Source organism: Rhea americana, unplaced genomic scaffold (assembly GCF_003343005.1).
Source record: "Rhea americana isolate MKP2758 unplaced genomic scaffold, rheAme1 scaffold_26, whole genome shotgun sequence".
Classification (NCBI taxonomy): Eukaryota; Metazoa; Chordata; class Aves; order Rheiformes; family Rheidae; genus Rhea; species Rhea americana.
Genome location: NW_028186379.1, coordinates 5,985,377 through 6,010,421, shown reverse-complemented (window position 1 = coordinate 6,010,421; position 25,045 = coordinate 5,985,377). Strand labels below are relative to the sequence as shown.

Sequence of the window (25,045 nt, the reverse complement as noted above, 5' to 3'; positions counted from 1 at the left end):
AGCAATCTGCTAATTTTAGCCATTGTCATACCCGTATCCCTTTTTTTTAATCTAGATTTTTGTAACTCGGAAATGTATTAGGCAGCTTCTAGTAGTCGAGTCTACGTAAGAACAGGCCCACTGGGTATTTATGGGCTGGAGCAACAGGAGCCCCCAAGAGGCCTAAGACTGCTGGATGAGTGAAGTTCTGTCCTCATCTTACAGATAAATGAATCTCTCCCAAGGATAGTATGGAAAATGCATCTCTCTGGAAGAATAACTGAGCAGGTGCCCTGACATTTCATCATCCTTCCTCAGCAGCTACCAAAGAGGGAGGTAGGTTGTATTGCAAGCATCCAGTGACACCCTGCAGTCATGGCTGTGGGCAGGAGCATCCCAATAACCATTTTCCCCTTCATGATATAGCCTAACATGGCTCACCATCTTAGGCAGTTCCCTGACAAGACTCTTCCTAGTAATTTTCTTGCCTACCCTCTCTGGAAGGTCAGATCTTTAGGACAAAATAGCCTAATTCTCTCAGTTAGCATAGAAGTAACTTATTCAACCAATCTCTAATCTCCCAAGAGCACTATAATATTGCTACAAAGCTCAGAAATACATTACATACCCATGGCTTCTGAGACAGGTTTCAGGATAAATAATTCACTCAAACTGTCTTGCGTCCTTTCTGGCAGGCTCAGCTCAACCATGAGTCTAAACAGAGATGTTAGACTAATGGCCAGCTCCTGGGAACAGAAACCTTTTCCCTCTTCCAAATACACCAGTCCCTATTTTCCTACCTGCCCTTGCTGTTAAACAGGAATCTCAGCTGGAAATAATTGGCAGACTGCACAGCTTCTGCTTGCTGCAGTTTTTAACCCTGAGCTTTCCTGACCAGACTGTGGGAGGTATTCATCCCATCATCTTTCCAAGTAGTATTTAAACCCCCAAAATATCTACTTAAATTCCAGGGAGAGACAAGGGTTTGGACTCTAGATGTTTGTTTTTCTGTTCTGGATTCTCGTACACATTCAGACTCATGTCAAGCCAGCATGGCCTTTGTGAGTGCCCCTTCAGGAGAGATATTGGAAGCCCTGAGCTCTGAAAGGGCCTTGATTGATTCACTTTACAAAAGACTAATCCAATCAGGCACCTCAGTAGGGAAATCAGAAATATATACTGTAAAGAACAGGATAGAAGTAGTATAAAATTAATCCTAGTAGCAGAAATATTATCAATGATGCTGATAGGAAAGAAAACCAATATGGAATTATTTATGAGCACTGTATTACTCTTGCTCTGAAAAGTAGCTGTGTCACTGACCCATTTCTTCCTCTTCAGGAGCAGATGCTGAAAGGATGTGAGGGGAAGCGGGAGAATATTGCAAGGACTTGAATGCGCCTGTCTTCTGCTTGCTTGGTCTGCATGTCTGCTTCCCTCGGACTCAGGCTCTGTCCTCCATATGTCTCAGACTCACTGGTAGGGACATAGGCACCCTGCTGATAATCCTGCTCCTCAAGCAAGTTTTTCTGGTCTGTAGAAACAAATTTGTCTGTTTCTTCTTCTTATGTTATTTCAGGCTGAGCTTTCAGTTACTGAAGTGCTTTTTGTTTGAGTGTAAACTCCTTGAGATGGTGCTTTATTTGGCTTCTAAATGATCACAGAAAGCACAAGTTCATAAAGAAATAACAATGGTAATTGCTTTTTCTTCTATCTTGGTATTTTGTACTGGTACACCAGCATGTACAACTAATAGGTCACATTGGATTGATGAGGTGAGCATCGTATTAAGACATAATTGACTTTTCAGCTTGAATAACTAGATGCCGCTTTAGAGCTGGATCACGTGGGAGTGACTGTCAGACAAGTCCAAGGCAAAGCTCACATGGATACATCCACAGCATTAGTAAGAATCTTAAGTGCCTTGTCACCACCACCATCCACCCCCAAGAATAAAGAACACAGAAAAAAACGCCTTGCGAAGATACAATCACATAAAAAATACCTTTCTCAAATATTCTAGTGATTCCCTGCCTCTCAAAATCCCCAAATCTCCTGCATAGCCATTGGGTTTCAGAGTCGCCTGTGCAGTGACTACTGGCACAAGAGTGTTCCAGAATAAAAAGCTCTAAAAATACATAAGTAACTGCCAGAAAATAAAAGGAGATATATGTATGTGGTTATCTCAATACAGATAAACCCTACAGAGCACCAGTGTGGCAACAACCCCCAAACAGAGACGGGGCCAGGTGCTGCTGCTGAAGAGTGTGCAGTGTTACTATGGACTAAGTGCATTTTTGATTTCTGTGTATTGCAAGCAGCTTGAATACAGGACTGCACTACCCTTACGTCTTCCTACTGCATGGAGGCAAAGGTGCGTGAGAGAGGGCAGGTGGTGAGTCCTCTCTGTGAGGCAGTTCGGAGCAGGGAGGTGGGAGGCCACCAGGAGGGGGACAATGGCTGTCGGGTGCAGGTTGTCTGTGGGACATGGGAGGCAGATGTCTCCTGGAGGTCTGAGGATGAGCTGCAGTTGCAGCTGCCCCCTCGGCCAGCCTGGAGCTGTGTGTCCCGGTATAGCTTTGCCTCTATGCAGCCGAGGCGTGGGCTGCCAGCAGGAGCCCATGGACAAGAACATCCAGTCCTTCCACCCAGGCTTGCTTTCATCCTGCTGATGAAGTCATGCAGACACCAGCGGGCAATGGGAGGACCTTATCAAATAGCTCTCTGAGGTCAGGCAAGGATCTGACTGCACTGGAATCTGGAGCAGCAACCAGAACAGAGCAATTTCCTATCGCAGTCTGGCAAGGAAATCACTCCACGTTTTGTGCCCTGATCTGAGATGTGAACTGTCAAGAAAAACAATGTTTGAAAATAGGCTGTGACCTTCTAAAACATAGAATCATAGAATCGGTAAGGTTGGAAGGGACCTCTGGAGATCATCTAGTCCAACCTCYCTGCTCAGCAGGGTCACTTAGAGCATGTTAGACAGGGTTGCATCCAGGTGGGTCTTGAAGATCTCCAGAGAAGGAGACTCCACAGCCTCTCTGGGCAACCTGTGCCAGTGCTCCGTCACTCTCACAGGGAAGAAATTCCTCCTCACGGTCAGGCAGAACTTCCTGTGCTTCAATTTCTGCCCATTGCCTCTTGTCCTGTCATAGGGGACACCAGAAAAGAGTTTGTCCCCGTCCCCTTGACACCCTCCCTTCAGGTACTTATACACATTGATAAGATCCCCCCTCAGGCTTCTCTTCCCCAGGCTGAAGAGGCCCAGCTCTTGCAGCCGTTCCTCAGAGGGCAGGTGCTCCAGCACTCTGATCATCTTTGTAGCCCTACGCTGGACTCTCTCCAGTAGCCCCCTTGGCCAGCAAAGATCCTACAAACATAGTTACATGATTGATCCAAAAATAGATACAATTAAAAATACATTGGTAAAACAACAATGATTCACAAAGACCACTTACTACCTAAGAGCAGAGGTGGTATTTGTTGTCACTTCAATTTGGTAAGAATTCCTTGCGTTCAATAAAAAAAATAGTAGATAAGAAAAAAAGCTTAATGCTTCAGATATATTTCACAGTGTGGTTTTGTTCCTAAAGTTTCTAGATAAGGTTTGAGATCACAACTCTGATGAACTGCCCTGATGTTCCCCCAGGGCAGAATTTCTTTTCCTCTTGAGGGAAGTAAAAAGCCAACAGAAGACACCTTTAAACCATTAGATCAGTGCCCAGATCGAACTAGGCTTTGAAAAAGGAAAGTATATAACAACACTAGCTTTTAAACACTAGCTCTTGTTTAAAAAATGTCAGCTGTAACAGGATGAGGATGAAGCATTTCAGTGSAGAGAAAAGAATCAAATAACTGACTGCAAAATACTCCAAATACTAATGAAAGTAATCATGGAAAGATGGTTAGGATACTACAAAAAGAAAGTATTACACACTAATTTGAAAAGGAAAAGCAATTCTTACTCTATTAAACTAGGCTTTTATAACATATCACTGTTTCTAGATTTGCAGAAATATTTCTGTACCCTTCAAATCCCATGGTATTTATTGTCTTCTATGTTTGATGAAAATTGAAACAATCATATAAACCTATGAATAGAGATGTTAGCATGTATTTTCTATTTCTCATTTCACTCTGTCTTGGTGAATTGTGTAATCAGGATATTTCATCTGATTATTTTTTTTCCCAGTCAGTACAATAAGTACATTTCAAATCAAGTTTGGTATTCACTTCCTGATTTTTTTTGGAGGTCATTCAAATACAATATCTACATTGTCATCTCATTTCAGTCTTTGAGGACAATCTATTTTGTTTGAGCCAACAGAGATCTCCCACTAAGGTACAATATAGAAGAACATTGTCCTACTGTGATTAAAGCTGTGCTCAGGGCAGCAGTTCCATTTGGCAAAGAACTGTGAGACTTTGACCTTTATCTTCTGCTCAAACTGTCATTGCCTCCTCCCTCGCCCCCAAATGCATGATTTGTCTTTGAAATAAGAGAAAAACAAAACAATATTTTCAGGTAGGTCAATGAGCTTTGCTTCCCCCCCCCCCCTTTTTTTTAAATGTCTTAAAACATAGAGTTGGATGAAAGTTTTATGCAACCGACAAACGCTCATCAGGAAATACTGGTGCATGAAACCAAGCCATTTCCCAAACAGGTTTCACCAGGTGAGGACTTCCACTATGGGCTCTACTTGCCTGGTTTCCCACCAGCTTCTTTGCTTAGCTATGAGACATTAAAACTTCTAATGCCTTTTCACTTAGGGCAGCCCCACTTTTCAAGTTGATCCAGGCTAGAGAATATCAGAGTTTCTGGGCCCCACCAATTTTTTCAGTCTGGGATGTTCTGGGAAAAGAGCACTCGGGATGATCTTCCTCCTTGAGGTAAGACCTAGAAGTTTCAGAAACCCTGGGGAAGGCTGGTTCAGGTCTGCAGCTGAGTATCTGGACTCGGTTAAATCTTTGGCATGTGCTAGAGCTATGAGGGCTTCCAGGGTCTCTGCATGAAAGAGTTTCCTCCAGTCAGAAGTGAGAGGGAACCAGGCATCTGCAAGCCCTGGAAGCTGAGTGAGTCAGCTGCCACTGTGAGTGTACTCTCTGGAGTGTATGCATTCTCCAAATATGTATAACAAAATGTTTAAATTATCTCTAAATGACATCATGCCTGATTTTCCATACAAAAATCAAATAACTGTGTCTTTCATAATGAAARAAATTCCCTTCTTGCCCCAGAATGGCTGTATTTATCACTGAATGGACATTCGGACTTTTGAACAGTTGTATTTATGATGCAGATTTCTTAAAAAAATGCTTTTTTCAAATTGAGATATCAAAAAAGCTCATTTAAAATTTTGGAAACGTAGTGTAAAAAATATTTCCCATTCCTTTCCCAAAGCCTTGGCCAATTCAGACGAGTTTTAAAAAGTTTCATATTTGATGAAACTGCATATTCTGAGGGAATGATACTTTGCCAAAGTTTTGGGGTTCAGCTATAACTGCAGCTCTCGCAGCCACAGCCACACTGGGATTTAAGAAGGGCTGAGCTGGGCAAAATGCCATCAGTGGAAAATCCCATAGAATTCTGTTTCTTCCATGGGATTCATCTGGCCAGTTAGAGTAAAACGGAGCTTGCTTTGTATCCAGGTCTGGGGGTTTGATTTACCTCTGCAGAACCCTCACAAATGTATTTGGAGCCGCTTTGGTTTAAGTCAGTCCTGCAAGACACACATCATTCTGGCCCCTACCCAGGAAAGCATTTAAGCACATGCTTAACTGAAACCATGTGATTAGTCCCATTGTGGGCTGCACAATGCAGGCCTCTGAATGGGACTTTTCTGCAAAGTCTGGTCCTGGGGAGCACATCTGGGGAACACATTCGGACGTGTGAGCTGTTGCAAACTGTGCAGGTAGGGCCRTGCTGCCGCCTCAGTCGGGGTTGTCTCTAATGATGTACACGTATATCATCTAGCATAATGGGGCCACGACCTAGCCTAATAATTACACACACACACACAGCGCCCGCATAAGAAGAACGTTGTTTGAGCTGCAGTGTAAAAGCACACCGCAATACTTCTGGCATACCCTGGCTGAAGCTACTTAATCCACTGCCAGAGGGCAGAGGAGGTATAGTGTAATAGGGGTAATTTATCTTTAGCCTAGGCAAATGAGGCACTAATACTAGGAATCAGTTTGCCTTGAGGAAGCTGAAAAGGGGTTTTCTTTGCTCTTTTTTCATAAACAATCAAGAACATTAAGCCATTTGTAAATTATGCCCCTTTTTGTGCAGAAGAATGTCAGATAAGGAAATGTACCATATAGTATGTTCTGTTTGCTGAACCACATTAACTCGTATATGTTTCAGTCTCAAGTTACTAGGTAGACATACACGTCAACTGGCAATGCCTTTTTCTCTCTGCGAGTATGGTCTTCCGATCAAAGTTATATTATTACTTTGCCTCCAGTTGCATATTAAGGGATTGTAGGCAACACGGATAAAATCAGAGATGAAGCAGTAGTGATCATATTCAGATCTGAGAATAATGAACACCAACTTGACAGCTAGCTCTTTCCAAAGACTTTTCTGAATGAAAGGAGATTTTCGAGGAGATTAATTCTGGTGAGAGTGTTTGTCTGAAGAATGATTGGCCAATAGGCGCTGGCACCAGGAGCTGATCAGAAACCAGTGGTAATGTGTGGATACTGAGCAAAGGTACTACCTGCTTGGGTAGGAGAGCCTTCTAAAAAGACATTCGAGTCATAAATCAAATAAAGGTGGTTATTATTCAAAGAAACTGCCACTTTTCATGAACATATACAGTCCAAACCTCTTTTGCCTTGTGTTGCATATAGTCTTCTATTTACCAGGAAACAACCTGAGAAGTCAATAAAGCAGTGACATGTTATACTTTTTGCAATGTTGTAAGTGATTTTGCAATGCAACAAACAGGGTCATCCTGAACAATTTTTGACAAAGGATGGAAACTTTTTATCCTAAACAGCTGTTGTGGTATAATGGCATTTTCAGTAAGAATAATCCTAGAGCTTTAACTAGAAGACTCCATGCTAGTAAAACTGGGATCTGAGGAACAGGACAAAAGTACTAAGGATGCCAGTTTGTCTTCAAGAGAAGACACAGGTGCCTTGTTACTCTCCCAGGATCCAGTCCATTTTATTTTAATATTCAGTAGATGGCTGGCAGAGTTAGGGATGTCATCCTGGCTGTTACAAAGAAACATCAACAGAGAGACTATGAGAAATGCCCTGGTAGCTTACTGAGTCCCAGACCCAGCTGCTTGGAATTGGCTGGAGACTCTGTCAGCTTTTGAAATTAATAATTTGAAAATGATGCTCTCTCTGCTCATAATGACTCCATTCTGTCTTCAGAAGTAAAAGAAACTGTTCAAAACAGCAGTTGCTACATCAAAGTAGGTCTCATTAAGTGATATTGTAATGCACAAGCACAGGTTCTAGTGTCACGGATGCTATTTTATAACTACTTAACTGCAGAAGTAACGACACAGCAGAAGGTGGGAGTGAACATTAGCAGTGATCTTTATTCTGCTTGATGTTCTCAGGTTATATGAGATTTTCTCTTTGTTTTACATGTGCCACAATGTACTACATTAAACCTCAAGAGCAAAAATTAAGAGCAGGTACTGTCACATGCGTAAAATGTAGAATAGATTGATTTTTTTTTTTTTTTTTTTTTTTTGACAAGGACAAGTTTCTAAAAAGATTATTATGCCATGTCTATGAAAATGTGGCAAGCTCTCAAACTGGAGCTAAGCCATTTTTTTCAGTAAAGCCTTGGTTAAAAGAAAGACCTCAGGTTGCTGGGGTGGGGGTGGGGGGTGATGTTCTTAATTGCCTTAAATTAGGAGGCTGTATTGAAACGGGAGTTTCACATTTAACTTGTTCTTTGTGCAGATACAGTAAGTCCTTCCCAATACACTGTATTAAAGACATTATTTTATAATGAGATGTGTGCAAACACAGAAGCAGAGGGCAAGACATTCGCAGAGGTTATGGGAAGAAGACCTAACGGCTCACATGGAATTTCAGATCCACATCAAACACTGCAARCAATAGAAAGTCCTCTACGCATATTTCCCAAACAGCCAGTAGCTCCAGTTTTCCAGTGCCCTGGGTTACATTTTAATCCAAAGGCATAACACTCTYGCTGTTTAAATAGATGATCAATCAGAAAGGCCATTCTTGGGTTCACTTACACTCCACATAGCCATGGTCAACCATTCAGTACCTCTGACCTGACCTCTGAACAGAAAAATGCAAAGACAGCAACAGCCGGGTTTAGAAATAAAAGCAACTGACAAAAAGGCAGAGAAACATTTTCATAACAATAGTAACTGTTTCATAAAATGCTGACTACAAGCCAGAAGTAGAAATTTGCCTGTTACAAGRCAAAACTGCTCAAAGGAATAGTCAAATTCAAGAAAAGCTTTAATATGCAGCAGCTGCTGAAAGGAAAAGCTTGCAAGGGTTAACTTACAACCACAAAAAAAAATTACTAGGTTAATGACTGGCGTGTAATAGAAACTGTCTTTTTGTTGAGACTAGGCTAGAATATTGCCTTTGCTATTTTTAAAGCAATGTTCTTGTTTCTGAAATTGAAAATACTGCATACATATAGCCCCAAAATATGGAGGTAATTCAGTCGGTCACATGCTGGCCAGCTTTTCTTAAATCAGCACTTTGAAATGAATGTGTCTTTTAGATCTGGCATGTGTTTGTTATTTGTATGGTTTTCTGGAGGTATTGTGATTAAAATACCTATTTGCCAGTTGCCTCATTTGTCTTGGTTTATCAGATTACAAGATTAAATTACAGTCTTCCAACCTTTAAGGGAAATTGTACATAATTCACTTTTTCCTTCTCACTCTCTCTCACTGAGATTGCATTAATTTCTAATTCTCTGTAAACTTCAAATTTATTTCATGGAAAAGCAACCAAACTGGCTGAGCTCAAATGAAATATCTAGGAAATTATAAAGTAGACATTCTCAGTCATACGGGTCTTAGTTTATTTGTATATGTAAGCTAATACATCTCTGTGTATGTAGTACTTTTATTCATTTATTAATTCTATAAACATTTAAGCTATCGGCTTTTTGAAAATGCAGATCCAAAATTACACCTTCCTGTAAGAGTGAATTTAGCAAATAGTTCAATAGTGCATATTTCTTGCAATGCTGAAATATTCATTTGCATTCCTCTGTATTTCTTAGCCCAGCTGCAGGGAAGCATACGATGATACACTTGCGGTTATATGTAGGCTGTTTGTAGAGCTGGAACTTCTCCAGAAAAAGGAAATAAAGTGAAAAACACAAGAATGCAGCAATGCACATATTAATTAAAGATTTAGTGCCATGGCACACAAAGAGTTTGGTGAAGAAAAAAACAGCTTAAGGTAAATCTGCTAAAAGTCATCTTCAATGTGCACTCAAATGTGCATATCTTACATAGATACACATTGTTGCATTTTGAAAAGGGTTATTTACTTCATGCCACATATGGATTCTACTTTTATCTCTTACAGAGCTGTTATTTACGTGAAAATCTGTACTTCACAAGATGCATTTTGGGAAGCAATCTGCAAACCGCTCCGCTTACCCCCATAACAAGACACCACAGCCACTTCACCACCACCGTCCCCCCACCCCGGGCGAGTCCATTCATAAATACCAGTTAGTGCGAATGTGGTGCCGGAGGCGAGGGAGACGGTCATTGTGAGAAGCCACTTTTGAATATTCATTCCTTTTTTTCCCTTGAACAAACATATAAATCAGGGCTATAGATACAACACATTTTTATTTGTCTCCATCTGCTCAGCAGGGCCGTTTTGGCTCCGGCTTCGGCCCCGCTGCCGGCAGCCCAAAGGGAGAAGCGAAGCAAGGCGCTTCGCTCCCGGCCAGCGCCGTGCCCTGCTGCACGGCCGGCGCCGCGCCGCGAGCACGGGCTCTCGGGGACGGGCACGCGCAGCCCACGTCCCCCTCTCTCCGCGCTGTATCGGCGCCTTCTCCGAGGGGCGCTCCGGGCCACGGCCGCCGCCGGGACCAGCACCCAGGGACAACCCCATCCAGACAATCCCACCGGATAAAAATGCAAACAATTTCCCGCACCGGAGGTCTTCTTGAAAATGCCTTTCATTTCTAGAAAGGAAAGAGATTTGAGATCTGGGCTGTAGTGAATTAACACACTGACCTTTTATCTTGAGAGGCCACTGATGTTTGAAGACAGCTCAGCTCTTGAATGAAATTGCTTTGGGTGGTCTTGCTCTGCTTAGGAAAGAAAATTCTTGTTGGGCTGAAAATAAGGGCCTGAGAGTAGAGAGACATAAACAGTGAATTCAATCTCTCTGCGAYGCGAGGGAGGGGGCCTTAGGCCAAAACAGTGGTGCATTAACAAGCTTACATCAACCAAAAGAAGCGTCTAAGTACTTGTGAGTTATACTGGTATTAACAGAGATTGCCATGTATGGCTTTATTGATTTAATGTAATAGAAAATGCAGAGTGTGATAAAACAAGGTATTAACATCCTTTTATCAGCCAAAAGTAATTTTCAAGCATGAACATATTGTCAGTGTATGAGATTGAAATTTACTGACAAATTCTGGGAGAATATTCTTATTATTGGCAATTTCAAATAAAAACAGGAATGAAGATGTGTTTTACATCTGTGTTTACCAAACTCCCCCCATCAGAAACATTTCAGTACTGCAGAAYTGTCACAGACAGGAAAGGGAGAAGCTCTGCGTTAAATTCCTTGCCTTTTCTCATATCCTTCTCTCCAGAAGCAGGGAGCATTTAGGGAACAGGAACTTTCAGAACCTGCTGCAGCTCTTTGCACAACCCGAACAACCTTCCCGTGTTGCCAGATCTTAGAGGTTCTTGTCATGTTTTTTTGCCTCCTCTTGCCCTGATGTATCTGCAAAGCTGTACCCCTGGTCACATAACTTTCCACTAGTATATGTCACTTAAAAACAAATTTTAGGGAATGTGAGCAGTATAGCAAGTCTGCAGGCTTCTTAACCAGCTTTGACATATGCAGAAGAAGATTTAAATCTGTCAGGTTGTTGGATGGTTGCCATGGGATTTCAGAAGGGGAGAGAGAAMTCCCCTGGCAAGACGCAGATGTATGGCTTGCTGCAGTGCAAGGCTGACCTTGTTCGCAGGGCACCCATCTGAGACGGTGCCCCTGAAGATCCTGTTTGATATTATTTTCTTTAAGCCTTTATCTACCTTGACATTTTGGACAACGTGGATCAGGAAATCAGCATACGGTATTAGTCTAAACCACCACGCGGACAAGCACCGGAAGCAACTGAACCGCTGTTTGAGCTCTCTGACTGACCAGGGCGAGTAAAACTCCTTACCCGGGGGTAACCACGCACTGCTACGCGTGTGGGAACTGCACATGCGTGCCCTTGCCATGTCTGCTTTCTATTTGGCTAAACACACATGAAACTGTCACCGGCGCTCCTGCTTTGGTTGACCTCTGTGCTATTTGAACTATTTGTCTTGCCGGTTGGAAATTTTCTGAGCAAAATAGACTAATTGGCCTTGATTAACAAGCATCTGGTGCGAGTACAAATGGTTATTTGAGCAATAATGAGAAGGAACATGGGGAAGCTGGTCGGCGGCCTAATTTCTGGCAATTGATCCGTTCCCTGTCCCCAGGCTGCTGAAAGCCTTTTCCTGGCAAGGGGGGGGAGGTGTTTCTCGGCACGCATCCTGCGGTCTCGCCTTTGCAAACCAAGCTCCTTCCTTCCCGCTGCTCTGCCAGGCACACAGGGCTCTGCGGGCCAGCCCCAAGCGGTGCGCRCGGTGCCAGCGCGTGTGCAGCCGGACTCAGTCGTTCGCAAACATCCTTTTTCCGAGAAAACTGCCAAAGCAGGAAAGGTTTTTGCCTTCTACCTGATTTTTAAGTCTGTGGAAATCCTGTTCTTAAAAATGCCTAAAATATATATGCCTTGGATGAGTAAAGCTTGGATCTTGAGGTTATATAAGTAAATAAGCTTCCTGGAAATCCCAGCTACAAATAACTCAGCATAGGTGCAAAAAGGTATTTCTTGCTTTCATGAGCTGTGTGAGTTATTACATATTCCTTTAGAAGTCTAATAATTTGCCTTTCACACATATGCACACATACATGGAAGATTTCTTCTGACTTTCTCAGTGATGCTACTCTACATGAAAGGTGTATATATTCTTTGGAACATGTGCGAAGAAAACCATTTTCTACTGCCCTAAATTTGTATCAGATTGTCAGCACTGGTGACATCCAAGGAGTGGATATTTATGTTAAACCTGGTATATGAATCARCCTCGTAAATATATATTAAGCTGGTCTCCTTTGTCAGACGGTGTGGCCATCTGACGAGGGTTCTTACTGGGAACTGATTTCATTACGACCATATTTACAGGCGCTAGCTAGCGACATTACCCCTGCTCTCATAACAGTGGAGTCATGAAAAGAAAAAGTTGAGACATCTCTGGCATTTTTTCTAATGGAGCACATAAAAAAGCTGAGGTCTTTCTCAGAAATGCCAGCCTTTAAAAAAAGGGATGATGATTCGATTTCTTGATGAAAGCCGAAATTGAAAACTTTAAAATTTGGCACTGATGAGGAAAAATGAAGTTTTTCTGAACTGTCAGCATTTCCAAGCTGAAGCACATCTCCCTGAGCAGCACGGATCTCAATGTTCTTCCCCGACAGACTCGTATCTTTCATTATGGGCCAACAGACCCATTATGAGTCTGAATTACATTTTTGTAGCTACACAGGTTTGCTTTACGATTCTATTTTTCCTCAACTCCAGGCTTTTTACAGTATGCATGTATAACACTGCTAATAAATGCATTTTGCATTTCTGCTTGGTTTATTTAAAATTATAGATGAAAAGTCAGTCTGAGATATTGCATGGGAGATATTGCTATGGGAGATACTACTATACAGTAAAGTGCAAACTTCAGCAAGTACCACATTTCACCCTCAAAACACTGAAAAAAATGATTTTATCACGATCACTTTGAAAATCAAAAAAAGAAATCCAAGCCCAGGAACATCTTCAAAACAAGCTATTCTTCAAATATCCAACGAATCTTGAGTTAAAAAGCTCAGGCTTTGCATRGCAGCTATAGGTTACACTGGAGATCAGGTTGGCATATTGTAGTTTCCACTGGCATGCAGTTCTTCACAAGTGACTTTTGAATAGTATGTGCGAACCTGCTCTGTATAAAATTAATTAACTGGAACCAAGAGCAGACTTTACTTCTACCCCTATAAGGAAAAGTAAATTCAATTGCTTGATACAAGCATGCATATGGCTTAGTCCTACAGACGGAAACAGTTAGTGTATGTCTTCGTCACAGCATTTCTCTAATTACTGCTTTCTACGAATCTGGAATGGTGACCAGTTTCTCTCAGCAAGCAGATAAATGCAGAGGTTCCCAGCAGTTCTGCAAGCATCGAATTGTACCTGACAGAGTCTGCACTTACAGGGGGTGCACCATCTGTAACATCTGCATTGGTGTGGTGCAGCAGTTGTTCTGCATTGGTAAGCCAACCTGAGGTGAGCTTTTAATGTGTGCTAATTTGATACTGAGCTAAGAGCTCTTGGTTTCTATATTATAGCATTATAAATCTTTCTGTTCTACTACCTCTACTGTGCTCTATGGAAGAAGCTGACAAGTAGCAGTTACAGTGCCATACGATGATAACCTCGAGTATAAAATTGCCATGATAACGTTTAGTCATGGTAGGCCTACAAGAGACAAAAATGTGCTTCTGTGTTTGGGAGATTGCCAGCTGTGGAAGGCAGAACTGTCAAGATAAAATATCTAAGGAATGAGGTGTTTAAAAGAGAGTATGGGATATCTATCTTTCACTAAGATACATTAGGAAGCCATTAAAGGAGAGGTAAAGAAGTTTATAGTGGAATTTGCTGGAGACAAAAATGTGTAAACCCTACCATTTAAGCCTGATAATTGACAGAGCAGCACATCTGCAGCAGCTGAAAGATACCTTTCTAAACAACCGTTCACTAAAGGGATGCAGGGGCTGGGAATTGAGCTAAATGGATCACTTCAGTAGCAAGCATTTTGGACCCTTTCCTTCAGCCTGCTTCTTACCAGTCATAAAGGAACATTCAGGCTTTTCAAAGAGAAAAGCCTGTCTCTCAAAATTCTTCCTCAAAAGGCCTGAGGGTGAATTTGGAGGGTATTTTGCAGTCAGTTCAAAAGCTAAAGGASAGCGTCAACTTTCCGATATTAACTGCACAGATGGGGAATGCACAAATATACATGCGTATAATATAGTATAATGCCATGTGGCAGGGTGCAAGGCCTCCTGTAGTGAGCATAGACATCTCTGCAGATCACACGGTATTGCCCACCCAGCTTCGACCTGCCCATGATCTCTTTATTCCCTTGCTTTCTTTGGCTCTATCAATACAAGTCCCTTAATACCTCACTGGGCTCCATTGAGCCTGTGGATTTGGAAATATCACATTCAATTTCCATTTTTCCCTCTGACCTAAACCCTGAGCGTAACCCAGCCTCAGCTGCCTTTGTCAGAGACCACCTCTGCCTCTGCCGAGATCCTACAGCTGTGGCTTGGGCTGGCAGATCTGGGCTAGACTCAGGGAGAGGAGGTTTCTGTCTYCCTTTTTGTCTTCACTTTCTTCTTTTCTGTCCTCTTTAATAAAAGGAGAAAAATATAACACGTGCATTCAAGCCACTGAAGTCATCACCATTTTATCTTGGCACTGCATAGCTGAAACACTCAAAATCGTTTCATTACCTGCACTATCCAGTCAATTCCATTATTTCAAAAAATGATTTGGAAGTCTAAAACACAAGCAATTATCTGTAGCAAAGTTTGTATGAAACCAGGAAACCAGAATCAGAGCTTATGGAGCTAATCTTGTTTATCTATGCCTGAAATACAGTGAAACCTAAATAGCAACAGGCTGAATTTTATTTTTCCCTTCATGCATTCTTAGTTAATTATTTTTCCAGCTTCTCATCACATTACTTCTATTGGCATCAGCTGAGTCATGATTAAGAAATTGTTCTTATCTATAAATAACCTCTCTGATTACAGGGAGATAGCAAAGTATTTTTATTTTCGACCTTGTGATTTTCATTTTGTTCTAGATCTTCAGGAGACTCCAGCTACCTGTTGGACATCTTTCAAGCAACAAACTGCTCATCTCTCCAGCTATGTGCTAAAATATCACCATGTTGTCTGTTTTCCATCTAATTTACTGTGGTTTTCATTCTGAACATGCTCACAGGGGCAAATCTTCATCTGAGACAGATTGCACCCTGCCAGTTGGCCACAGGTAAAGACATGTTTCCCCAAAAGATACAGCTCTGCCCATTTGGCCTCAATGTGCCCCACTGTGACAAATCGTTTGAAGCCTGCAACACTAAGGGGGAGAAATTTAGGATGGAGAGGGGCATCAGAGGGCATGGTTTGCCTTTGAAGGCAGGGAAAGGCTCCATTTGGATTCAGTATGTCATCAGATGTTCTAAATCAACTGAAATGCTGCAGGGCTTGCTGGAGGACCAGAAAGACCAAAGCAAAGGCAGAGACTAAGGAATGTAGCAACCAATAAATTGTCTGATAAAACAGCAGCAGTCATGGCTAGTTACAGCCATTAGAGGGGCTAGTTAGAGAGGTGAATGAGAAACACAGCAAGAGGGAGTGACTAGAAACAAATAGAGTTGGGGAGAGGAACCACCAGTGGGCTCAGCAAGAGGGAAAAACACTGCTAGACAGAGTGATGGGCAACGAGCACATGTAGCACAAATAACTGTTGAGACCTCCCTTCCCAGCAGCTGAACAATGATGGCCTCGAATTCGGATAGTCCCAGAAACCAGACACCCTCTCCTGAGGCACAGAGCATCCCTCCTACTGGTGGGACTTGTCAGAYGCTACAAGCTGTGCAGAGGATGGATGGTGATGGTGGTGGGATGGTTTCCTCCACAAGCACTCCCAGCTGTAGGGGAAAGCTGGCTCAGGACCACTGCTAATGCTCTCTCAGGGATGCTCACCATGGTGCAGTCAGGCTTCCCAAATTGATATGTTATTATTCCCCTTTTTTCCCCCTTCTGATAAAGATATCTCTGCTAAACCCATTTCCTTAACTCACTACTTGGAACCAGAGAGTATTTCTCACCCTTGAGCAATGAGGCAAGCATGAATTTAGCCTCTGAAAGTGCTAGATGGGGGCCTGAGACAGGGCTGTTGATGTTTGCTTGTTTTTAGGAACAATCTGTAAAATTGAACCGCACCTTAGTATTGCACTTCAGGACTGCAGTGTGATATATGGCCTGTAAAACAWCTACATGGTCTCACACATTAAGAAAGATTTTAGAAGGGAAAAGCTTTGGCCAGYGCTCCTTAGAAGACTGTATTTACAGTCTTAAGACCAAGGCCAGATCTAGACAGAGCCAGGATAAGCAGTTGCTTAGCTAGGGGTGGAAAGGAGCCCGTGTCCTGCTGCCTCCTCTGCCTTTGCCAGCGCCCTGGAAAGCCAGGCTGGTGGCTCTGCTGCAGTGCTGCTGCTGCCAGGAGAGTGTTTGGGATGTGAGAGGGAAGAGCCGCAGCTGGAGCCAGGGCAAAGGGAGGGCAAGCCCAGCAGCTCCTGGCACACGGCAACTTCCTCCTCGTCTCCCCTCCCAGCTGGAAAGAGCAGCAGCAGGAAGCATCGTCCTCCAAGACTTACACTGGGAGTCCATCCCGGGTGTGTTTAGTACCCCTTCCCATCCTTTTCCTTTGGCAGTGGTGACCCCGCATTCAGGCTTAGCACAGCTGAAAAGTCTTGAACCAGCTTTGCATTAACTATGGCTGAAATCTGGCCTATTTTTCCCTATCRCTATGGGGCCAGCTCTTAAATGCTGAGGAGCAGCTCCTGTGGCATACACAGGAGTCCTCCTCCGCCTCACCACTGAGTTAAACTGGTTGTTTTGTGGACTCATGTGAAGCTGCACTGATATTGACTGTCCAGAGGTCCTTGGCTGCRGGAACAAAATGAGACAATTATTTTTTGTGAGGGAAGACTTGCTCTCCCTCCCACTGACACCAGTCGTACACTTGAGTAACTGTATAGGTTCTAGCTGAATGAATCCATTTGCACGACTCTAAGTTAAAGTAGAACCAAATGGGAAAGGCCAGCTTTCCAGCTGCTCAGCTGGTACACACAGAAGTAGCTCAGTTGAAACCAGTCTACTCCAAGCATGTGGTGAGYGATAATAGGATAGGGTAGGCTAGCACTGAGTTTCATGTTGAAAGGCAATGCCACACTTCTTGGAAATGGATCTGACTCTCCATCCAMAACCTGATGTATATGAATGAGTTCCACATAGTAAAACCCACCAGCTTCGTGCCTTAATTGGGACAGCTCTCCTGAAACGAATAACCAGGTTATTTCGTTGGAGGACTCTCCTGCTCTTTGAGGAAAAGAAGCCAACAATGAAAGAACCCAAAAGTGATCCACTGTGTACATGAAGARTGCAAAAGAGGAGAGCTTGGCTTTGAAGAAGGCAAAAAAGAGGAAGAGAATAGTATAATTTGGATGCCTTCCACCTCAATAGAAGAAGAAGCAATCTTTTCAGGGTGTAGTCTGGTGAACCTGGACAGGAGAGCATTAAATTAACAACACAAGGAGAGCACAAAAGAGGAATAAATGAATAGTCACTTAGCACAAAGATTAATATGTCAAGAACAAAATTAATCAAGACATCCAAGGACATTAACAGAATAAATTCTTTAATTGCTTGTACACTAATACCAGGGGTCTAGGTAATAACCAAAGAAACTGGAAATGATCATTTATGAGCATATATTCACTTCAAGTTGGACTTAATGAACTGGTGGGAGGTATGTTACTTGATCAGAATGTTAAAGTTACTCRTTACAGTCTTTTTAGGACTTGTCAGGCTGTCAAAATAGACATTACAAGTTCTGAATCAGTGACAACTCAACAGCAAAGGATCTTGAATGTCTATGGATTAGTGTCCTGAGATATAAAATGTGAGATATAGTATGAATTGCAATTTATTACTAATCATAATATCACTCTAAAAAAACAGAGAGACTAGCTCCTTAAGATTACATCTATACTGCTGCACTGAGGAAAAAACAGTATTACAACAAGAGACATTAGCCTGAGAGACATAGACTAAAATTTTCTTATTATAAATGCTATGATGATCTTAGAATTTATAAAAACCTCTCAGTTCAATAAATCTTTCCACTTGTATGGGATAACTTTACTTTAGACATAATTTCAGGAAATGAGGAGGAATCGCTCACAGAGCTCGTATGGAATTGATCTTACTTGATTTCATTTTAAAAATAGTGTCTAATCTATGTGTCTCAACTCTTTCACAACCAATGAATGCAGCTAGGTACCTCCTGGAGATGATTTATCCCCTCTGAAGAGAGATCCACCCCAAGATACAGAGTGAATTCACTCTAGAATGGCCTATCTTTTTAGACCAAACTGTGGGCAGAGCCCTTTGATTTTCTGGAGACAACCAGTCTCCAAAAGCCAAAATCTAAGGGAGATAAATCCCTTTCAAGCAGTCCTCCATGCCTGAACATGAGGAATCATTGACTTTGCTTATTTCTAATGAAACTTTGTCAGGATTTGGTTTAAATCCTGCTGTATTGATATCATTATCAATGACGTGGAAGAAAATGCAAAATCCTTAGTGAGTGATCATTTTAACTCTTTCTATTGGTTGACAGGGAGCTTTGATCCACTTATTCACACGTAAGTTAGTGTGACAGATAATAGTTATAGTAGCTAAAGTAGACTGCCTCTCCAGAGGCTAAAAGATTTGTRTACTCACACTTTTTTTCAAAACCCATCTGTTAAGAAAAAAACTTCTCCTGTATTAAGAGCATGACTGGAGAATAACAACTTTTTTGTAGTTCTTCGGAAAGTCTTTTTTCTTATCATTAGAGACAATATTTTTTCCTGCTACAAAAGCCCAAACCCTTTTCTGTGGCTTGATATTTTACTGATAAACTAGCGTATTTTTCCYCTTAATGCTCCCTTTCCCCTTAATGTTCTCAGAAATGAGATGAGTCATTTCACTGAGAAGTTAGACATCATGGTAACTTTTGWTCTTCCAGTTTCAGCATTTGGCAGAGTCCCTTAACGAGAGAAAGTAGCACTGGGTAAGAGGAACCGACTGGTCGTACGTACCTGTCGGGGCACCTGCGGATCTTCCCTCCCCTCACTGTTGGTATTGCAGGGTTAAGGCCCCTCTCATCCATGATACTACTTACTCACTACTTTGTTGGCCCCTTGTTTGAAGCCAGTCAGGCTGCTGTCACACAGGATAGACAAGCTGCCCAGGGCTGCAGCAGGACCAAGGGGGGGATAACACGAGCTTCATACCATATTTGCACACCGCCTCGCTGCTGAAGATCAGAAGCTCCACAGGATCTCTGCTAACGGAGCAGCGGCCGTTCAGTCACAGTGGTCTCTCAAAYGAACGCTTAATTTTCTGTTCTCTTTCATCTTCACATGTCTATCTGCTGTGCCACGAGTCTGCTTTATTTTTGCTTTCTTTAAGAGAAACAGGAAACAAGCATAAAAGTGCATATGTAATCAGTATAAAAGGAAAAAAATGAGATTCAGTTCTCACAAAATTTGGGGTTTTTGAGCACTGAAATAATAGAGGCTTTTTATGGACGGGGCAACAAATCTGTACGTCCACAAAAACCTTGCTCCCCGAAACAAATGAACGTGTTATTTTTCTGCTGGTGGAAAATTCAAACAAGCACCTGGTTCCACAGTTATCTGATGAGCCAAACTGAGGCACACTGGTYTTTCCATCTGGACTTTCATCTCGACTTTCATCTGGACGTTTCAATTTCCCTTTGAAGTTTGCAGTTGTGTCTTGTGATTTGTAGCGTTTGAAGGGGAATGCCACTGTTGTATCAARTGATTTCAGAGAGGGAACAACACAGCGCTTGGGCTTATCATCAGTTCAATAATAGCAACATCGCTCACATATAACTTGGTTTTGCTGGCTGATATTAAGAAAAATGGTTGCTTGCAGAATGATGCACAGGTCTGTCAAATATACACACACATGCCCTTTGGACTGAAAATGATTTTGTTTTATAGCAACAATTCAATGATACAAAGTTCATAAATTTGTGTTAGGAATGTGATTGCATCATTCTGATCCTGTGGTGTGAAATCACAAGAGARAAGAACCCAATTACTGCAGAAACACTGGAAGTTTTGCGTAAAAATCAATGGCAGGATATAACCCATAGTTTGAAAACTTTAAGCATGTAAAAAGGACTTAAATCTTTATGATGAAGATTATGGTTCTGGCCTCTAAAATAACAGCAACTATTAACTGCACCATCACAACAGTTTTATGAGACAATAATCTGGTTCTGAAGTGGATAAACTATGAGGTCGAAGACTGTGTAGTTTATCTCGATGAGAGAACTGGAATATTGCCCACTAAAACAGAAGGACTGGTAGTATTATCAACTGAGTGCAATAAGTAACATATATTAAACTAAAATTTTGAGTAATCCAGCAGGAGCGTCCGTAGGAAAAGTAGCTGTAATCATTAGAGTAGCCAGAAGGGCAGCTTTCTGTTTTTGGACTCACAGTTGAAAGAACAGTAAATTTGTAAACACCCAATAGGCAAGAGGCCAGACTATAGAGCTGATTTATTTTAGTCTGCTATAATGCCCCGAGTTTGGCTTAGCCTGCAGAAAATATTCGGGTGTAGGTGATGGATACAGTCCATGTAAATAGAGGTTTAGAGGTCATGAAAGGAAACAAGTAAATGATATCTATGTGACTAATTTTCTTTGTCATGTTGTAAACAACTCGATGTCTTTTCTTCCCCCTCTGTATAGTACACCACCCCCTGAACCCTGAAGCAAGCAGGATTCAATCACTGAAATGATTTCAACAGAAATTCCCAAGGAAAGGGAAACCTTAAAAATGAGTTTGAGATAACAAGTGGTTATACTCTGTGTAAGTAAATCTCTCATAATGTTTCTCTTTTGTGGCTTGAAAATACAGCAAGTATTAAAAAAAAAGAAGAAGAAATGATAGTAGAAGTGCTGGAATAAAAGTTTTTACTGTGAACTTTATAAGACTTTTCACTTCCTGCTAGGTTTTGTCTTTGCGTTTACTTGCCTACAGACATGTTCTTTACATAATGAATGTAGTAAAAATAAGTTTAATGAAAAGGAGCAGTAAAATTCCTGAGAATGCTGGATGTGCAGCAATAATCAAACACAGCAAAATCACAAAATCTTCTGAAGGTGTGAGAAGGGCCATGATTTTCTTTCCAGTATGTTGAAATAAACCAGTCCTATTTTATTGCAGGAGGAAAATAACATCTAAAATGGATTAATGTTGTTTTTCAATTTAAAGAAAAGGATGAGGCAGTGAAATGAAAGGGGACAGGACCAGGTTCTGCCTGTGCTACACAACTGCTGTGCTGACTTTGTCCTTGGCTTCATTTTARTGGGAGAAAAGACATTTTCACCATCTCTCTTGCTGTAGTTAATAAACATGAATCAGAGTAATGAACAGCAAGCCCACCCTGAAAACGCTGCCGTGCCATAGGAGGTCCTGGTTGCAGTCCTACACAACTTGCATTTCCTTCCTCTGCAAAGATCTGCAATTAAACACATGCTTTTATTGCTTGTTATACAAAGCTAAGCACTGAAAAGTGTTTTGAGCAAGCTGTTCCTTCTCTCTGAGCAGAGAAGTGCTGCCCTGTTACAGCGATCRCTCCTGATGCGCAGCAAAGTGAGGTACACAGCAATAGCGGTGGCTCTTCTCAGTCGTGCTACAGAGCCCCGAAGGCAAAATGGGACACTGACTTGCAATATTAATAGCATCATTTAAGTATAAGCAGAAGAAGTGAGGCATGGAACAGCAGTACAGCTCTGTACTCAGTTTTGCTGTGCCTACTAATTAGCTCCAGTGGTGGATTAGACACTTACTGTTAAAGAAAGGGGGGAGGGGAGGGACCTTTCTCCTTTTTGTGATGGTTCATGCAGGTAACACACTACCAGGAGCACCTGCTGGCATAGGCCTTCCTTGGCATGAGCATGGGCAATTAATCCTGATACCAACCTGCTTTGTTATGAGTTCGTTAGGATATTTATTATTTTCTCTGTTAATATCAGTGGGGGTCCCATCTGCACATGAAGAGAAGAACAGAGTCTGACTTGAGTCTACTGCTTGGCAAACCTCCAGTTAAGTTAAACTTCAGAATTTGTCTTCAGATTGATATGCGACAACGCATTCAATAATGACCAGTTTCAGCTTCAGAGTGAAACTGAGGTTATACAGCTGCATTCCCAGCATCCAAAGAGCAGCTCACATGTGCAAAATATATTAGCTGCAATCATAGGAACTACTTACATTAAAGCATCCTGAAAGCCATATAGGAAACCCTTCCTCTAATGTTAGCAAGATGATTTATATATGTATCTGCAATGTGTCCCTAAGTTCTCTTTTCAGGAATCAAAGTRTACTAAAGTTTCACATTCCCAAGCTCCTTTTATTTCAACATGAAAGTGATTAAAGATGTTTATCTGAGCCAGAAAACCTTAAGACTGTACCGCTTTCATTGTAGGAACGATTAAATCGATCCCAGAGGGACCTCAGTCACATAAGAGCGGTATTTGAGAACTCTCCATTAACCCACTTTCCATTTTCTTAACAAGAGCCCCTAATGCATAAACAAATAGCATAAGTGTGACAGGAAATACAATTGAATGAGCAAGAAGATTTGGTAGAAGAATTGCTTTCCTYAGTTTAATGACTGTGCATTATAAGGAAGTGTTTTCTCCCTTTCTTATGATAAAGAGCAAATATTCATTTTTTTAATTTTAATATGAAACATGATTTAGTAGTAATTAAAGACACTCATTTGGCATGCAGAAAAAATGCATCTGCAGCTAAATTACTGATTGTGTGTACTGAAGAACAGAATACATCGTTTTTGGCCGCAATAATTAAAAGGCCGAATCTTTCCTATTGACTMAGGTGGTTGCTGGAGAAATGCTATAGTTTCACTTCACAGGAGGACAGGTATCAAAACTTCCAGCATTCGACTTACTAAAAAAAAAATCATATTAGCCAAAGAAAGCTCAGGATTACCAGTGCTAAACTTCATTTTAGAAATCTGCATGCCGAAGACTTCCCTTCATGGCTGTATGGGATGCCACTTTGGGCTTCTGACAGCCAAATGTGTGATTGCCTGCTTCTGTTTTCTTCTCTTGTTTCCAGGGTTTATGGAGGGACACGGAGGAGAGGCCAAGCACAAAGCTGAAACTCATGTACTGCACTAAAACAGACAGTAGAAAGAGACTTGCAAWGAGCTGGCAAGCAGGGAAGCAGCAGAGGATGTATTGCTAAGAGAGAGCAGCAGCCCTGGGACTGTTGCAGCCCAAAGGCTCAATTTGTAATCACTCTACTGCCTGTGTGTCAAAACCATTTGGCCCTCCAGGGTTTATAGAGTGATAAACAACTCTGTTTTGTCGTTTTGTGCCAAATYCATTGTATTTCTCCACAGTGGAGGCTATAACTAATATGTAGTTAAAGGAGATGGAGACAGTCTCTTGTTTCTTGAGTTGGCAGTGGGAGTGATTTGGAGAGCGGCTGGCTCAGCTGGGTGGGAAGGTGCATTGCAACCTCTCCAGCTGCAAAGGGAGCGTTGTTAATGGTCTCTCGGGGAAGCCCTTTCATTATGAAATTTTTCCCGAATTTTTCCAGACTTAGCAAAGAGACTAAGCAGCAGGCAGCTTCTTGGTTGTCTAACAGTGGTTACTGCAGGACAGCTCTGATGGTGAGAGGTTTTTAAGGCTCAGCTTCGTGAAGGTGCATGAATCTCTACTGCTCTAACTCTGTCTCTGGTCTAACACTTGATGTTCACTGTGTGGTGTTTTACTAAGTTCCTGGAGCAGGATCAGCGCCTAATTCCCACTGAACTTCAAATCATATCAACTTCAAGTAGAGTTAGAGACTTGTCTTCTTGTGGCATTTCTGTAAATCCCACCCGGGGCTTGTCTACGTAGTAGAATGGAGATTTTGCAAGTTCATTCTGCTCTGATGCCATTCCAGCAAGGTGACTGCAATGATTTCTGGGAAGCTGGCCTGATGCTACAATCTCAWTTCAAGGAAATCACTAATAATGACAGCCTGGTAAGAGGAAGCATTTGTGACCTCTAAGTCCCAGCCACTGATACCCATTGGTTTTAATTAAGGTCTTGCCAAACTCATAAGCTTGGCAGGTTCTATTTTTGCAAGTAGGAATGTATTTCCTCCATTAGGTTTCTCCAAAGCTCTTACAGCTGCAGCTTGTTCACTGAACTCTAATCTCACTGTGGTGTCAGTAACATTATGTTTAGAAAATAATGACACAAGATTCATCTGTCATTGCATTGGTCTTAATTATTTCGCATGAAAGAAGTTGAGTGCTTTTCATCACAGGGCTAAGAAATTTTGCTGCTGCTGCTCAGTGTAGCCTAATACTRACACTTACTCTTTTGAGGGCAAGGAATAATCCCAATATTCACTGCCCATTCATTTAAGTGCTTTTTATAAAATATTACAACACRTTGATCATTAGGCTAAAAACCAACAGAGCCACAGTCTTATTTCAGGGACTCTAAGATTTGCCCCAACATGGCTAACAGCAAATGAAATCAGCTCCCATCCAACATGTTCACTGTGTTGGTAATAAAGACAAACACATTTGATGAAATTCTCAGCTGGATCAATAGCAATTTGAGTAGCTGGGAGATCTCACCCACTTTGTTACTGTGAGTCAAATTCCCATGGTGATTACAGTCCAGCTTCCCTCAAGCATGTACAGTTTTGTTCGCCCAAAATCTTGCCTCTTCATGCATGCAGGCAGCAAAATCATGAACTTGAATGCTAAACACTGAAACTTGGAATATTTGAGTCAGCTCTTCACAAACACCAAGAAGATTCAACTCCCTGAAAATCAGCAC

At 41.8% G+C, this 25,045-nt stretch overlaps 1 long non-coding RNA gene across 1 annotated transcript; it reads right to left on the bottom strand.

The window, feature by feature from the left end:
• Positions 1 to 8,472: 8,472 nt before the first annotated feature.
• LOC146594432 (uncharacterized) lies at positions 8,473 to 19,336 on the bottom strand. The gene is made up of 4 exons (XR_014896186.1): positions 19,233 to 19,336; positions 10,209 to 10,282; positions 9,690 to 9,771; positions 8,473 to 9,298 (listed from the first exon to the last, which is right to left on the bottom strand). It is a non-coding gene; the product is annotated as an uncharacterized LOC146594432 (long non-coding RNA).
• Between the last annotated feature and the right edge of the window lie 5,709 nt (positions 19,337 to 25,045).